At 32.0% G+C, this 17,733-nt stretch overlaps 1 long non-coding RNA gene across 1 annotated transcript; it reads left to right on the top strand.

Moving 5' to 3' along the window:
- The first annotated feature begins 206 nt into the window (after window positions 1-206).
- LOC117151755 lies at window positions 207-8,939 on the top strand. Its single transcript, XR_004461866.1, has 3 exons — window positions 207-221; window positions 2,718-2,720; window positions 7,929-8,939. It is a non-coding gene; the product is annotated as an uncharacterized LOC117151755 (long non-coding RNA).
- The last annotated feature ends 8,794 nt before the right edge of the window (window positions 8,940-17,733 follow it).

Genomic DNA, 17,733 nt, shown 5'->3' with positions numbered 1-17,733 from the left:
GGACTGCGAATATTTATAGAAATTTGTATTTCTATAAGTAGAACGAAAGGAATCTTGATGAATGGAACTGTAGGCGAAGAATTGTTTCTATTGTGATATTGTTACACCGTAGTGTAATTTGTATTGTAACGATAACGTATCCGGCAGAGACAAGCAAGTTAAGTGACTAATAAATAAGCGTGTCTGTTCGATGTTGGGTTGTTGGGACGTTTGAAATATGCGTTTCTCAGACACATGTTAAAAGATTTTCTGAATTTTATGAACTGTCAACTAACCAACTTGCCATACGGACACGTGAAAATCCGTAGTCTAATTGCAACGTTTAATACGATAAAGGCGATAAAAGGAGGAAATGCGATAACGTTGTGAAGAGTAAACCTAAACGCTATAGCGGAAAAAAGGAGAAGTGGTAGAGATAAAGAAGCGGCAAGAAGATACAAAAATGGACGAAATAGATTTGCACAATAGAAGAAGTGATCAAAGAGGTTAGAAGAAAATTGTTTGCTACGTATGACATCCTTCCAGGACACTACACCGGCATAGTAACGAGTACAGAGTGTCCTACAAGGTATGGCATATGCGGCAAATGAAAGATAGGAAATACGGTTTAATCGAAACAAGAAATACGAGCTTATCGATGCCCTTACCTAACCTCTACTATTATTAGTTTACTTTATTTGCTTGCTCTTCTTTTTATCGAATCAGTTTTTAATTTGCAAAAGTTTTGCTCCATGTTCGAATGGCCCGGGAGAATTACACGCGTTTTCCAATAAGTTACGCAGTTCTTTCGTTTTCGTTTTATTTTACTTTTTTTTCATTATCTTTTTTCTAGCAATTAATTGTACCGCCATTAAAAAATATCTGATATTTGTCTCTTAATGATTTATAAACTTTAAACCAGAGAATGCTCGTGTCACTTTAGAGTTAGTTTATAGAAATTACGTTCGCATTTTTTTATATCCTTTGGATAGATATTAAACACTTTTTTTTTGTTCTCTCAGATACATCATACCTTATGAAACACATTTATGCTTTCGCCCTTACCCGCTTCAATAAATATCTCCGTATGTGTTACTCCCTCGCAATCGTCCTCCTCGATTGTTATTTTTTTTTTATTTATTTTTCTTTTTTGTTTGGCTGGTCCACTAACATTCCTAGAAAAAATACTCTCTGCAGTCCTCTATGTTTATAAGCTAAGATTTTTTTTTTGTTCCTCTATTTTCTGTTTTTGGTTTCCCGTCGTTCTTCTATTTCGTTTTCCTTCGTTCCTTCGTCAAAACTGTCCATTCACTTATCCCTCGTTTTAACTTTATCTTTCCCCGATTTTTAATACTTTTAAGAACACCTTCTCCCCGTTCTCCGTCTTACGTACATATGAAACCTCGCAATAGGTTCGTGCAAGCTACTTGCAACCACTTCAAACAAAGAACGTAACGCGATTACGGTACCTGAATTTTAATCGCTACCGTGCGATCGAATCACATTGATCGTTCGTATTTCCGCGATTTACACACGCGATACTGTGTATGTATATTGACGGTCATTATACATCGATACGGCGATTATACATCGTAATCGAGATACACGCGGTGAAACGTTAACTAACCTCGTACACGATTTGTCGTTCGACTAGTTTGCAAGAAAGCGAAGGGAGAAAAGCTTACAACTGATGGTTAGTTTGATTATAATAAGATTACAAATTATCTAGTATCACAAACATCGTTATAGATCGCGAAAATGCCCGTGGATAAACGAATCGAGCCGATTGGAAGGAAATAATCCAATTCGTCAAATGAACTCCTGTTTATACAGGCCGTTCCAGAACCTGCGAGTATAGCTTCACTGGTGGAACACCCTGTATGTATGTTTATACGATATAAACGCGTAGCTTTCTCGTGTCGCGAGAGAGGAAGAAGGGAAGGAGGAAACATGAAATACAATATTTCTTCTATCGAGACGTTTTTATCTTGGAATCACACTCGCAGCTTACCCTTCGCGATGATTAATTACAGTTCCATTGCTTGAACGTTTAGATCGATCATTATACGGTAGAACTTCATTTATCTCAAAGAGATTTTAATTAATGCGACTCGTTAACTGGACTTTAGCTGCTTGAATTTACTTAGTCGAACGCGAGCTCCTGTTATGTGAACACAAAATAACAAGTAGTTGGTGAGCTCTTGGTGTTACGTCAACTCCAATTATACATATAAACTGCTGCTTGTCCTCCAAGTGAGAATAAACGGAGTTCCACTGTATATTGATTTGATGAGTGGAGGATCAGTGTTATAAATATAATATGGAATAATCAGAAATGGTTCGATCAACCAAGAAAAGCCAGAGGAATTGAATCCTATAATACTCGTAAATCGTGGATAAAATAATATTTATTTATTACTTGTTACTTCAATGAAACTTTCCTTTTCTCAATGAAATGTACATTGCCGTTAAAATGTCAAAATCGTATTTGGACATTTGGTTATCTTTCACAAGTAAACTGTATTTTAATGATATTGAATTACCATATACATATGTATTTAAAGTTTATACTAGTAAAATTTACGTTTTACAAATTTATATGGAATTCTACAGCATAAAATCTGACCTCTGCTGTCAATATTTTCGTTCATCGCTGTACACGGAAACACCATATGTTACAGGAATATAATAATTTTCAAAGAGAATCGTATGAATTAAGGAAAACTTGACGCAATTAGCGAGTAAGATCCAATCAAATTGTGATAATTAAATAATTTAAGCGGGAATTATGTTTAATTGTATTCCTGTGATCATTCACGAATCCTCAACCATCTATTAATACACGAACAATACGAAAGAGAGAATTTTAGAAAAAAAAAAAAAATACTTATCTTAATTAATATTCGACTAAGCGTTTAAAATATGTTAGAAAAAATTATAGAACATAGATTAATATTCTTCAGTGATAATCAAGATAAAGAGATCATTCTTCGTGTCTTTAATATTTTCAAATAATTTCTGACTTCAGAATAATATTTGAAAGAAAAGAGCGAATAAGGAAATAAAGGTAACCTGTCGTCGTAATAGTCTTTTGAAGTATCAAACCTTCTTTTTCCTTTTCAAACTCATTGGGATTCGTTGAAATATAAAAGTCGGGCAGTTAAACGAATGATTATTTTTATTCTATTTACCTCTAATCACGATCAGTATAATCGATATTAAAGCGATGATTGGAATTCTTAGACTTTAGAGTTCCGAACAAGCGAATGAAATGAAATTTCAAACAAGTATCAAGTACCCTGTACAATCGTTAGTCGTTAGTTACGTATAGATATTTAACGTTATCTCCAATGATACTGAAAGTCTTCTTTGATTCGTTAGCTTTCGAAAACGAATATATATTCGGTAAAATCACGAAACAAACACCAAGGATCTTCGAATTGGAAAAAACAACTCGTAGAATACACAGGATGAAACTGTAACTGTAATAGTTATCAGGGAAAAAGATTGCCCCCCTTGTCGAGAGCTATGAAATTTAACAAGGGACACGATTCTACTAATCGAACTGTGGTTTTCACCTCTTCATCAGAGAAATGCTGTCAAGCAGGAAAGTCTAAAAAAATATTTATATTCGCAGTTTATTATTAATCTGCTCTCAGTCAGTCTCAAATTTTGGAGATGAATTATTACCTCCACGACTATGGAAAAATATAATTGTAAATTCAATGATAAGTTCTTATTGTAAGAAATGTTTTTTTCATAGCTAGACTGCGGATTTTGTTGTGTTTATAGGAAATTTGTATGTGCAAAATTGCACAGAATAAAGGTGATATGAAAAAATATGTAAAATATCCAAAGTATAATACTTTCTATGATACTTGATAGGTAAAATAATCTTCTACCGAGATTCTAATTTTTTTGGTTATATTCCCAAAATTGTGAATTTACGTAAAAATCCGCTATCTACTTATAGCCTTTTAATTGTTACGTAGTTTGATAATGACACACGGGTAAAAAAATTAAAAAAGTCAAATTTTTCATCGACACCTTCGATACGTCAACTGTATGCTTCATAGAAAGAGCGTCTTTTTAGTTAAAAAAATAATGCATTCAGTCGATATTACGGCACTTCCGATGATTTTTCTATTATGTTCTAGTTTGATCTCGCGTGTGATTGTATTTAGAAATCGATAGTTCAATTGAGATACAGTTTTCGTTGAAACGAATTTCACACTCTTCCAAGAAGACGAGAATTTATTCGTTGGAAATAAGTATCATGGTAATTGTACTATTATCATAGCAAACGTATAATATTACTATATTAAAATTGAGTGTTACTATATTAAAATCAGCTGTTCATAAATGTTAAGACATTTACAGAATATCAGATAAATATAGAAAGTTATTATTAAGAAATTATTGATTTTTCATGTTCAATTAATTAATTATGTAACTAATACTATTATATTATTAATCGATGAAACAATAAATGTATTTCTTTCAAGTAAAACTGATCTTGAATTTTAGAAAATTACATGTTTCCTGTCATTATTATTGCTTGTGCATTTCGAGATACCTAACCTCCTAAAATGAACTATTTACGCTAGTTTGATGTCTTTTCGAAATTCCAAGATATCACACGATTTACGTCGATCGTAAATAAAAGTCACGACAAGTAGAAAAAACGTTTGCCGTTTTCTTCTTTTGATTATTATTGTTCCCTGCTATATTGGCACTTGATATATAGTCACAATAAAGAGTGTAAAATCACAGAAGGAAACAAATCGCGGGACAATGCGTTGTGATGAAGATCGTAAGGACGGTTCAACAGTTTGGGAAGAATTGAAATTTATGATGGATTAAGTTGAATCGTGTCCCTTGCCATTCTTTTAATACCTTACTTTGTATTGAAACACACAGAGCAAATATACGTTTCTTTGATATTTTTCCCTCGATGTTGGCAAAGCAAAATCTTCCTTGTTATTTTACGTTCTGATTGTTGCTCAAATGACGCCAAGTTACAATGAATGCTACCCACTTGGAAAAAATATTTAAATAGTATCGATTCTTTATGATTTTTCTAAAGTAAGGCCTAACGGTGTAGGTACAGTGGTCACAGACGCGCACACACTTTCAAATACCGTTTCACAAGCGGCATTTCATCTCGTTTTCTCCTTTCTTTTTTAAATCGTTAACCGATTATTCTCGAGTATTTCTGCATCGAATAATATTTTAAGTTACCTTCAAGTCACCGACGATCATTTCACAACATTTTCGATAATTTCGACGATGCTTTCATCGATATCGAATTTTTTCGGCACTCTGTCTAGTCACGCGTTTAAATCATCGATGATATTTTCCACCAATACATTCATTTCTTTATGTAAGAAGTGATGAAAATGATAAAATATTATTATATCACACTTATACTGTCATGCCTCGTTTAAGTTATACTAAGTTACTAACTTTATATCGTGACTTTATATTGTTAGTACAATATATATATTGAATTCTTAGATAATTATTATTATATATACTAAAGAATTATTATTAGAGGTATATACTATAATAAAGCTACTTGAATTGAAGCAACTTGAGACCACTTCATCAGTGTACTTATTATTTACTTAATTTGAAATATTTCTTTCAAATTTATGTGCTTACACTCATTAGTCAAACAATGGCTAAATGTTATTTTTGTAACTTTCCATTCTTAGACCTTCAGATCCTTCTTTAATGATTTTGATGTTCTCTTAACATAGGACTGAATTATTCTGAGGACATTTTGAAATATATGTGGTATATTTGAAAATAATGCTACACTAGAAAAATGAATTAGACAAAATTAATATAAATTAAGAAAAATCGAAATAGGACAATGATGATGATGACAAACCTATATTCATAAATATGAATTAAATGTCGATGATTTGAACGCGTGAGTATGTACGCAAGGTTAACTCGCTTAAGCTGTCGATGAAATGATTGTCTGTAATCTAGAGGTAACCTAAATAATATACGCACATAATTGATCGCGTTGTATCGGTGAAAACGCGTCTTTTTAGGCTTCGATTTCTAATTCGTCATTCGTGGAGTTGCTTGAAACGTAGCAAGGCTACAACAAAGCTTCGTACCATTTCATCTCTCTCTCTCTCGATTCCATTTTAGAATTGTCTCTAATCGATAAATCACATCTCTCGTCTCTTCGATTTGACAGTTTCTCTTAAGAGTATTTCTCTAAATAGAAATCTCTCGTGATCTCTTAAAACTAATCTGCCTGTTTAAATCTTATTCGTCTTATTTTAAATTTACCGCGATTTTATACATATTTTTTGTCAATTTTTCATTTTTTTTTTTCAACGTAAGTAAATACTCTTGATTTACCATTTTCGACATCCCACGATTACAATCTACGGTTCGTTATACTATAACCTATGTTTCATAACTTCCAAGCGCGGTAAATTTCGATTTACGAACGTAATATTTTTTTTCTCAAGAACATCTTTTTGGTGTCCCACCGAATGAAAGTCTCCTTTTACTTTGTTTTCAAGAGCGAGCAAGACTAGAATCTCTTATTAATATCACTGTTTATGTCTAACTAAAAAAAGAAAAGAAAATTTAAAATTAATCGAAGAAAAGGAGGAATAACTATTAAATCTCATATCAAGTTTCTTGATTATATGTACCTTGCTTATTTCTTTTTTATCCATTATCGAAAAGCTTTTAAGAAACACTTCTCAGGGATTTTCCATCAAACGGTGACAATGACGTTACGTCCTACTTTGGAAACATTTTTGTTTTAATAAAAAGGATGTAAATAATGAAAATAGTTCATAATTGTACCCGTTTTTGTCGTTCCTAGGCCGTTTTTATACCGGTAATTGGAACATAAACTGATTTGCATTAATAGAATAAATTTTTAAACCCTAGAAAATAATACTATAAAAAAAATTTTCAATATTCCAATGATTAGACAGAAACGAAGTTGATTCGCGAAATTCACTGGATAGCAAATAAATGAGAGAAATGAAATGTAAAGATTATTATACATGTACATATGTGATGATAAACTTTGAAAAATTTACACACTAGTAACGAAGCAGCTTTTAATAGTCGCTAGTATCGATTGATATATCGTTTATCGCTAAATCTAGGGATATTCATTTCTTTTATGTTGCACCATTATATGAATGTACAGTATTACTACACTTTCCATTCGTACTTGTGTATTTCATCTTTGCGATTAAGTACACCGATTAAAATACTTTGTTGAAATACTTTTAACGGGAATATAGTTCGACGAAAAGAGAAATATATGCGTAGAGGGCACAAGTATAGTTATTTTTGTCTGCTATACTTCACGTGGCCTGTTTTTTCCCATTTCCTATTGCGCTTTTTTTGAGCAAATAATATCATGTTATAAATTATTCTTGATATTTCCTTTCTTCTCTAAACTATCAAGGAAACGATGAATATTTTCAAGGAACAAAATGAAAGAAGAATGAAAGAGAATATTCGGAGAGACGATGATATGGAACACTCTTAAATACATGTAATACTTCGGAAATCTCGGAAATAAGGTAATTATCGTAAGCGTTCAATTCGATTTTGAACATCATGGCGACGATAAGTCTTCTCTTATTTCATTTTCCCCGATCTTTCCAAACAAATAGATACGAGACTCGCTTTTATAAATACGGAGTCGTTAGATTATCACCAAATAGTTGCACATTATTATACACCGGTTTAGTCTTACACGCGTTCATCTCGACTTTTTCTAATGAAAAAAGACAACTAATGTTTTCTCTGCATTTATAGTCATCAATGCAGATATGTATGTCGATAAAAATGCGCATTCGTAACGTAACCAATAAATGTACAGAAAGTCATTCACATTCATAATAAATATTTGTTTGATTTAATAAAACTTTTATTCGATTAAGTTTCAGATTATTTTCATTGTGCTATTTCTCTGTCATCACAGGACAAGAAACAATATAGACAGCATGCTGAAAACAAGGTTATATAAGGTATCCTTATAAAATTGATTGTCATACAAATATCGCAAGCGATATTACCAAACTTGTGTCACGTTGCTCATTATAAGTTTGTCGATAAAACACAGGTAAACGTTTAGAGTGTAGCACGAAATAGAAAAATAAGACATGATTAACATTACATTTGATGAGTAATAGATGTTAATAAAATTATGTATCATCTGTTTCAGTAATGAAATTATTTACCATTTTCAAAGAAGAATATTAAGAGGCTTTAACGAAAGATGCGTATATCGGAAATATGTAGTAGAAATCTCGATAGCCAAATAAAAATTTTACGGGACGGTTCACAGTTACATACTGTCTTGTTTCGACATCACATGTTAGCGTTTCGAAATGTTACGCTGATCACGTTATGTTCTTGCTAATTTGCAAAAGGCGAAATTCTTGCTACTTTCCTATTCGGTTCGTTACGAAAAATGGCATGATCTTGGAATTGCGTATATGCACGCTCGTAGGGGGGGGGGTACCTTTTTATGAACAAATTTTAACAAATTGTCAGAACACTAAGTTCAAAGTACATCGTTGAAATAATGTTCTCTACACGATAGCACCACCTGTTCACCCGCTCATCGTAATTTATGTACATACATACAGTGGCTACAAGATTCATACGTACTTATCTTTAGCCGAAAATTATTTGATTGAATGCGAAACGAAGCATCCTGTTTATTAGATTCTACGTTTCAGTTCCATATTTTTATAATCATATGAAATTATTATTAAATGGTATGGAAATTTGTTATAGATGGATATAATTAATTGGTGTATAAATGCAACGTAATAAATACAGCGGTGTAGAATATCTTTTGCAATCACCGTATACGTCTTTCGACTAACAAAAACTACTTGTTCGTTAATATATCCATTACGCATAAGAAAATAGACATTTTATAAAAAAAAGTGATTTTGAAATCGTCGTTCAAAATTTCTAAAAGGAAAAAAATACTACTAGGAAAATACCAAAAATTAAATTAATTCTTCATCGTTAACATTTAGTAGCAGCGGTAATTGATAATTAACCGTATTATTGCTTTATAACAATATGTACGTAATACATTAATGCACGTTAATTCTACATATAAATTATGGAGAAAAAACGGATATGTTAGAATTTTGTATGGTTTGCTATAAATATCGATATTAACTTTACACAAGTATAAATAAATTATCACAAAAAATATATCATCAACAGAAAATTCTTTCGAGCCGCTTCAAAAATTACAATTACATTCGCACCAATTGTAGTACAATTATGTACAAAAAATTGTTCTATATGTTTTACAGTAAAATTTCAACGAAAAACTGTCATCGATATTTTAACGAATATTTCCTGTTCCATTTATAATAAAAAATACCATGAATTCTGAGATTTCAATAAATGCTATAAAACTCTTCATTTTAAGCAAACACGTTAGCAAATTGATACGATAAAAGAAGCTCAATCGTTGGACAATTTTTACTTTTTCCTCGCTCACTGAATTGTAATCGTTCCGTTGTAAATTGGATCGGTTTAACGAAACTAAAAGGAGAAGAAAGGACACAGAACGTACAAAGTAACATAATTTTGTTCGAACAGAAATAAACTTGCACGCCGTTTCAATAGCGTACTGACAAAAAGAATAGATCAGAGAATAAATTCAACACGCAAAGTAATGCGATAGAAATAAGGAAACCTGGGCCATTTACTTACGTTTTCTTAATAGACAAGGAAATGATAGCGAGAGTTCCGTATAATGCTGTTTAGACGAATTGTTTAAAATAATTCGCGGTTACCTAGTAAAAAAAAAAAATGATTACACTTTGAGACTGAAAAATGGTCCGGTTCTGCAACTGAAAAAGAATTGCGAAAACGAAGAATGCTGCAAAGAAAATGATAAATTATTGAAAGCCGGTTGAATTTGTATTAGGGAAATTGAAAAAAAAAAAGGAGAATGTTCAATTTGATTTTAAATAACTTTATTTCTATTTATCATTATAGCTATCAGAAAAAGACGAGAGAACACCCATGATCGTTTTAATCACTCGTTATTCGAATTCTCACTCAACGATTACATAATTAAGTAATTACGAAAGCAACCAAGAGATTTTTTTTTTTTTTCGAAATAAAGAAGAAAAAAGTAAACATCTTAATATAAACATATATTAAATTCATACAATTAATTAATATACATATGCATTTCATATATATATATATATATATTTTTTATATATATAACATATATATTAATTAATACAATTAAATTCTACAGTTTCAGATTAAAAATAAATAATAAATGAAAAAGAAAGAAACATGTTAATTTATCTCCAGACTTTTCATATGCGCGTTGATATTTTTTTTAATACCTCCAGAATGAATTAACTAATCCATCAATTAATTAATTAATTAATTAAATGATTAATTAATTCGCTTATCGGTACGATTTCTACAATTAATCAATTAATACCATCGCAGTGATTATCTAAAAATCCTGAAAAAAGCGTACACAATTGGGTTACACATCTTTTTCATTCGGTTAAAAAGAGTCTGTACTTTTAAAGGAAAAAATATAATGTTCGATAATGCAGGGTGATCAAAAAATAATGGTGCAAGAGACAATTTTAAGAAATCTTTTGAGTAGAAAATAAGACGATTTTTCGCAACTGTCCCCGACGCTCGGTGAACGTATGTATAGGATAGTAGGTACTGAACAATACTATAAAAAAAAAGCTGTCGATAAACCTTAAAAAACGAGGTTCGATTTTAGGCGTAATTGGTCGCACATTCCACCGTCATTATCATCTAAATTCAAGCCGATCATCCTCACAGTATATGGCGTCAGTTTTAAATTTCATTCGGCAATAAGTTAACTTTCCCTCAAAAATCGTCAAATACGCGAAACGATAGAATAAATAATAAATGATAACGTCACAATAATAATAATAATAATAATAATAATAATAATAATAATAATAATAATAAAAATAACAACATAAGATAATGCCTAATGTATAATTACTCGGAATAAAATTTAAAAGAAGCGAAATAAAAAGCTAAAAAGACATATTCGGTTCGGTGTACTGTGAGTAGCAACGAAGGGAGTTATTTTTCATCATAATATCTGTAATAATAAAATATTTTGCGTTACATTTCGTTAATATTTGGTACAAGTACTTTCACACTGTTATACCTCTATAATGGTTATTCGATTATTCGATAGTCCTTAATAAAGCATTCCTTATATATATATATATACATACAATTGTTACTACTTATCATAGTACGGTATATGCGGTCACTAGCAATGCCTAAAGATTTATTTGTCGAGGAGCAAAATATGTGTGAAGAAAACATGAAAAGAGAGCGGGAAACTGAAAAGAGGGAATCATGTTATTTTCAACTCAAAAATGTTTCTCAGGTTTTAGCAGCCACGGTATGTTCACAAATCTCGAATTGTAATTAGCCGCGCGAAACGTCATAGTCCTTGAGCGGTAAATAAAATCACGATTAAGAATAATATTCCATTATATCTAGGAAGGCCGCAGTTTTCTCTTGTACTACAATCTTTAAAACACCCTGTATGTAAGAAAGTTTATTCTAAGTAATATTATATGTATACATGTGGTGTACGTGTCACGTACGCGTATGAACACATAAGTACGTATGCATACATGCATACCCACGTGGCTGTGCACGTATTTACACATGTACACACCTGGACGAACGTATACATATATGTACGCATACATATATAGGTATATAATACGTGTACGTATACATATTCACATACGATCGCACGCGTACACATATGTGCACATTATTCGTATATACGTGTAGACGTATATAGGGTGTGCAATAAAGCTGAAAGTGCGATATGTAAGATTCCCGGATTCAAATTACGCAAATTTCATTCGAGCTAAAAATTCTGTCATTTTTTCCAAATAAATCGTCGTATCATCGGTGAATCGCTGAACTGCGGATACGTGTGAACGTTCTTTTTTTTTTTTCTTTTCAACTTTGATTGCTGTGTTATTCAATTCAGTTCAAGATCGATTTTACTTGGAAACAATTTGTCCGCAAACATCATCCGTATGTTTTTTTTTAACTAAAAATGGAATTCGTTAGTTAGTACAATAGTACAACGGCCCCTTGTTGTACCTTCCCAAACACCCTGTATAAGAACACGCGTAGTATAAAGAATTTGAAAAATACACTTAAGACGATAAGGAGGGCAACAAAGAAACAAAATATATTTTCACTTCAACCGTTTCGATGACCAGACTAATCTATGCTTTAAGGCTTTAAAAAAGCTCCTTAAGGACCACCGCATTACATAAGGGTGCTTAATATAGGTAGCGCTATAGTGTACAGAACTGTTTCGTCCGATATAAAACAGGCAATTATTATTTACCTTTACTCTTTTCATATGCCTATTTATTACTTTCTCCCCCACACTCGACCGACTATCATATTTTTTCTTTTTATCACTTATCCCTATTATTTTTAATTTTTTTTTTGTCATTTTTCTTTTTTCAGAAAATCGATGTTAACTAAGGTGCTGAGATAACGTTTCTCTTCTTCTCCGCCTGTTCTTTTTTTACCTTTTACGATTCACTTTGAAACCGGGACGATCTTAGAAGCAAAGTGGGATCAATTTCTCAAAATCATCTTATTTTTAGCAGAGGAATTGTAACTGCGCTCTTGTACTATCATTTATGTGACACCCTGTACATGTTGAATTGTTATCTTTTTTTCTTTTTTTTTTTTTGTTTTTTCTTCGTTTAACAAGCATATTTAAATACGTACACACGATACGAGAGTGTATCTTCCACAAGAAAAATTATCGTCCTTCATCACAATCAACACACATACAGAGACGCAGGTAGAAAATGGGATTTAGGTTCGTTCAGCGTGCATGAGCGTGAGCGCGAACCTTTTCTCGAGTAGAAAAAGTCGAGGCTTTTGAAAATTCACTTCTCCACACTAACCCGGCGCATTTATTTAAATTCTAATCTTTTATAGTAATGATTCATACCCTAAAACAGCTATATATTCAATATTTATTATCACAACAAATATCTTTCCGTTAGTTTGAGAAAGCTTTTCGCCCTTTGATTCAATTTGTGTGTGGTGTTCGTGTGTGTACATGTTTATATGTATATATGTGTTCCTATGTGTGTGGGCGTGTGTGCGTGCTATATGGATGTAGTGTGTGTACTTAAAACACGCGACATTCAATTATCCTATACATTTTCCACTTTGAATTCTTTCTGGCCTTTTTTCTCTTTCTGGCAAGAAACGAAGGACACACCGTTTTCTAGATTATATGTGGAACTATTAACTCGTATTGTGAATTTTCACGCGCCCAAAGCACTTTTGTGACATTGTTCGATTAAAATCGAGTAGAAAACCAATCTTCGTTTTCGATGTTCATCAGACTCTGATATGTGTAACACGACGCTTCTTTGAAAAAATGATGTCCAAAAAAATTAATTCGAAAATTTAAAAAAAATATCTCTAGCGAAGTTTCGTAACAAATGATGACTACTCGTCGACCGTCAACGTTCAACAATCGTTGTAAGAAAAAAAAGTCAAATATAAAAAGACTAAGAATAGAAGTATACATGTCACGTATTCTTCATCGTGAAGTCGATCAAAATGTATTCTTAAATTAGAATAAAACGAACGAACGAACAAACAAACAAACAATTCGAGGAACATCACCGATCTTGAAACGCTGTTCACAGACTTCAACGCGCTATCGTAGTATTTCGCTATGAATAACTTCTAGTGGAAAACTGAAGGAAAGAAACAGAGAATAGAAGGAAATATAGTATTTTTAAAAAGCTTGCGCTCGCCCAAACGTATTAGGTTCGCATTGTAATGTCACTGACGCTAATAACTTGGACGTAAAGAAAAGTTACTAGACGAAGAAAAAGGTACCAGAGAAAATTCATTGGTGAAAAATTCTTGAACAACATTTAAGTAGAAGGTAAACACAAAACTCCGCAGAACCATGTTCAACGTCATTGTCATCGTAAACGTCATTCGTCACTGTAATCGTTATTATACTCCATAACCTCCTATCCCCTCCCACGCATACAATATTCACCCAATCATTTGGAAATCTTACACTAAGCTTCACCATCAGAGTCGTTAGAATACTACGCTACTTGTGAATATATCTCTCAATACCGTTAGACAATGAAAATCGCAAAATTGTAATAACTAACATTTTATATCTATTATTTCGTACCGTTTCTTCTTCTCGTCTCTATTTTTATATTATTGTTATTAGCATTATATCGCATCTTAATGAACATTACGATCATTATTACTGTTAATACCTAATATTTATTTCATTAATTATTAATTCATTATTGTTAGTTTATTATTAATCTATCTAAAATTAATTAATTTTTCATTATTGTTAGGAATAGAGGTTACTCGCGAATTAGTCCACTTTGTTGCATTAATCAGTAGTCATTTTTTTACAATAATTAATCACCTTATTAATTAGTACTCTCTTCAAAATGCTTTCTTATAATATATATTTATATATATATATATATATTATCGTAATATATAACTGTGTATGTGTGTGTGTGTGTGTATGTGTGTGTGTGGGTAGGTGGGTGGGCGTGTGTCTGTGTGTACGTTTCTGTGGACGCGTAGGGTTATATTATCCACGAATATGCATACACATGTACGTGTACGCAGCATGTAGTGTGTATACGTGTAGACAAACAATGTATACATAAATGTCTGTTCACTTTTTCTTTATCATTGATAAATCCTAAATTATTAATAAGTATGTATGTGTGTATGTGCGTGTGTCTTATGTGTGTATTGCGCGCGCGCTCGTACGTGCGTGCCTGCGTGTGTCCCAGTATTTACTATATTTACTATCCTTCTTCCCTATGTTGTTCACATGTTAATAGTTAAAAATGACAAGTTTAAACTTTACTCCTCGGACCTCGATTTTCATTTCGTTTTCTTTTCTTTTCATTTAGAACCCCTTTCGGGATGCTGTTCTCTTTCGAAGCGTGTGCACAAGGGGTACTTCTCCTAAATCTAACAAATAACATGACACTAACTTTCTGTAATATCTTTAAAACCTTCCATGTTTGCTAATTACGAAATCAGTGCATGGCACTTCCACCTTCATTGAATGGTCCTAGGTTGCAAAACGCGCATTGCAGCCAATTTTTTTAATTTTTCTCGCTCATTCATTTTTTACAACAGAGAAATTACTTCATCTTCGACTTTTTCCTAATATCTTATGAAATCAGTGTTTTTCGTATATTTCTTCAATGTATATTTATATTATACGTATATAATTAATTTAAAAAAACAGCATCTTACAAACACGTATTAAATTAACTTCATAACTAGATTAGACAATAAATGTGCGTAAAAGCTTCATTTAAAATTTCACATGCTTACATTCATAATAAGTGAAAATATCATCTATAGATTGTACATTAAATCTGAATTATTTGGCCCTGATCACTTCGTATGTACAAACATTTCAGTTTCCGTATGTTCAAAATTTAATTGGTCACGATTAACTAATAAATAATATTCACGGAAAAAGAATGGGAATCATACTTATTTATAATTCTTGGATATGTTAACCGCCGAATAACGACCAGATACATATCGTTAATTACTATTAGGCATCTAGACTTAGTTATATTTCTTTTTTTACTTTATAGGTTATTTGCCACATGTTCTAATTTCGATTATGTCTTTCCAAGAAACCCTGACGAAAGGTTCCGGAATTTTTCAAGTCCACTTCGATTTGGAAAACACTCGAAAAATATTTTCGTTCTTTCAATCACTTTTTTTGACTCAATCACTTTAGGTTAAATTCCGATTCGAAAATTGTGCGAAATATTTCGAGGAATTTTGCTCGCTCTTCCCAAGTTTATTTACATTCACCGTCAATAATTTCGTATTTAGGCAACAAAAAAGAAATGTGTCGTTTATCTCGAAACGATGTTGAAATTTTCAAATTTATTCAAATACTTTTCTATTTTTCGAAATCTATTACAACAGAATCGTAAAATTTAATATTCCGGTCTTCCGTATATTTTAAGTCATATATTTCCCTGATATTACGAGTGAAATGCTTTTCCTTATCTTTTTACATTTCTTTTTCTTTCTTTGCTATTCGTATTACTTTGAATTTTCGAACAAAATTTCGAAGAATCGTTTTAACCAAACTTATTAGTACGAACGTTTCAAATCACTACATATATATACAACTCTAAGTAATAATCACGACAACCAACGAAATCTTTGGGGAAGATTTATAAAAGGTTAGTTCTCAGAGTTCTCGCGTTTTCAATATATCGAGAAAAAGCTATATTTCGATCATACTCAGCGAGGTGCGTAAGACGTAAAAGGAAAGAGAAAGATATTAACACGTTTACCTTAACATTTAACATCCCAGATAAAAATAACAGTTGGCTCACATTTTCGGACATATATTAAAATCGATTTTCTAAGCACATTTCGTTTATATTTCTTGCAGAAATACAAAGAACTGTAGAGTTCTCTTGGAGGAAGGGGAGAAAAGATGAAGAAGAGTAGTTAAAATTTGAACACACGCATTCGCGACCTTTAAATAATACTGTATCACAATTAAAACAAATCAGACTATAGGGATATAATTATTACTAATAGATTGCAACGCAATGAGCATAGGTATGCGAAAGTTTAATCATTTAAAAGATTAATTAAAAGGAAAGGTTTTATAACGATGTTTAATAATATCATTTATCTCTGTTAATATTGCATTACACCTAATATTCTTTATATATTATAACAAAATTGTCGAACATAAAACTATTTATGTATGTATAACTGTTTATTTCAATTTCACCGGCATCGTCGGCTATTCGCCATATTGCGCCACTTTTCTGTATGACTATATAAAATATTTCTAAAACTTCGTTTACCATTAAATTTAGTGACTTGAGAAATCAAATTTACAATTATAAGATTAATATTCATAGTAATACATTATTAAAACGTTATGCGTTAAAAATACAAAGAAACATATAAATTAACTATTTCAAGTGTATTTCGATCGTTCTTTTCCTAAAATAAATTCAAGTATTCGTATCAATCTTTCCTCCGTAAAGACACATTCGTTAACAAGTTTCGAGTTATCAAAAGCCTTTTGTTTTGACTAAATTTATTCCGTTTGTAATAGTTATTGTGGTTGGAATTTTTCCTTATCCACGTCACATGTTTATTTTTTTTCCCGTCCTCTTGTTATTATCAAATTAATAAATGGCACATGCCCCAAATGCACACGCGTGTGTATTCAAGAAAAAGAGGGGAAAACGATTCATCCCGAAAGAGAAGAGTATGCGCATATGTGTACGTTTTCCTACTGGCGCGTGTGTACGCATGCGCTCGAAATACGTAAACTGACCACCGAGAAACCTCAACTAATACACGCACCAATTAATAGTAACACGTATATACACTTGCATACACGGACGTAAAATATACTAGATACCCCTGTGACACCTGTGTGCACATCGATAGTATAGCACGCATGCGTACCGATACGTCGAATGCACGAAACAAAAACGCGGTATAACACGCATGCGCGTAAGCGTATTAGAAATTCGTATCATCGTAAACCACCAAGAGTGGTGCATATGCGCACAAGTATGCATACGCCTGTTATTGGCTGTA

Source organism: Bombus impatiens, unplaced genomic scaffold (genome assembly GCF_000188095.3).
Source record: "Bombus impatiens unplaced genomic scaffold, BIMP_2.2 scf_0417, whole genome shotgun sequence".
Classification (NCBI taxonomy): domain Eukaryota; kingdom Metazoa; phylum Arthropoda; class Insecta; order Hymenoptera; family Apidae; genus Bombus; species Bombus impatiens.
Note: the sequence above shows the minus strand (reverse complement) of the source record. Positions and strands in the feature narration are given on the sequence as shown.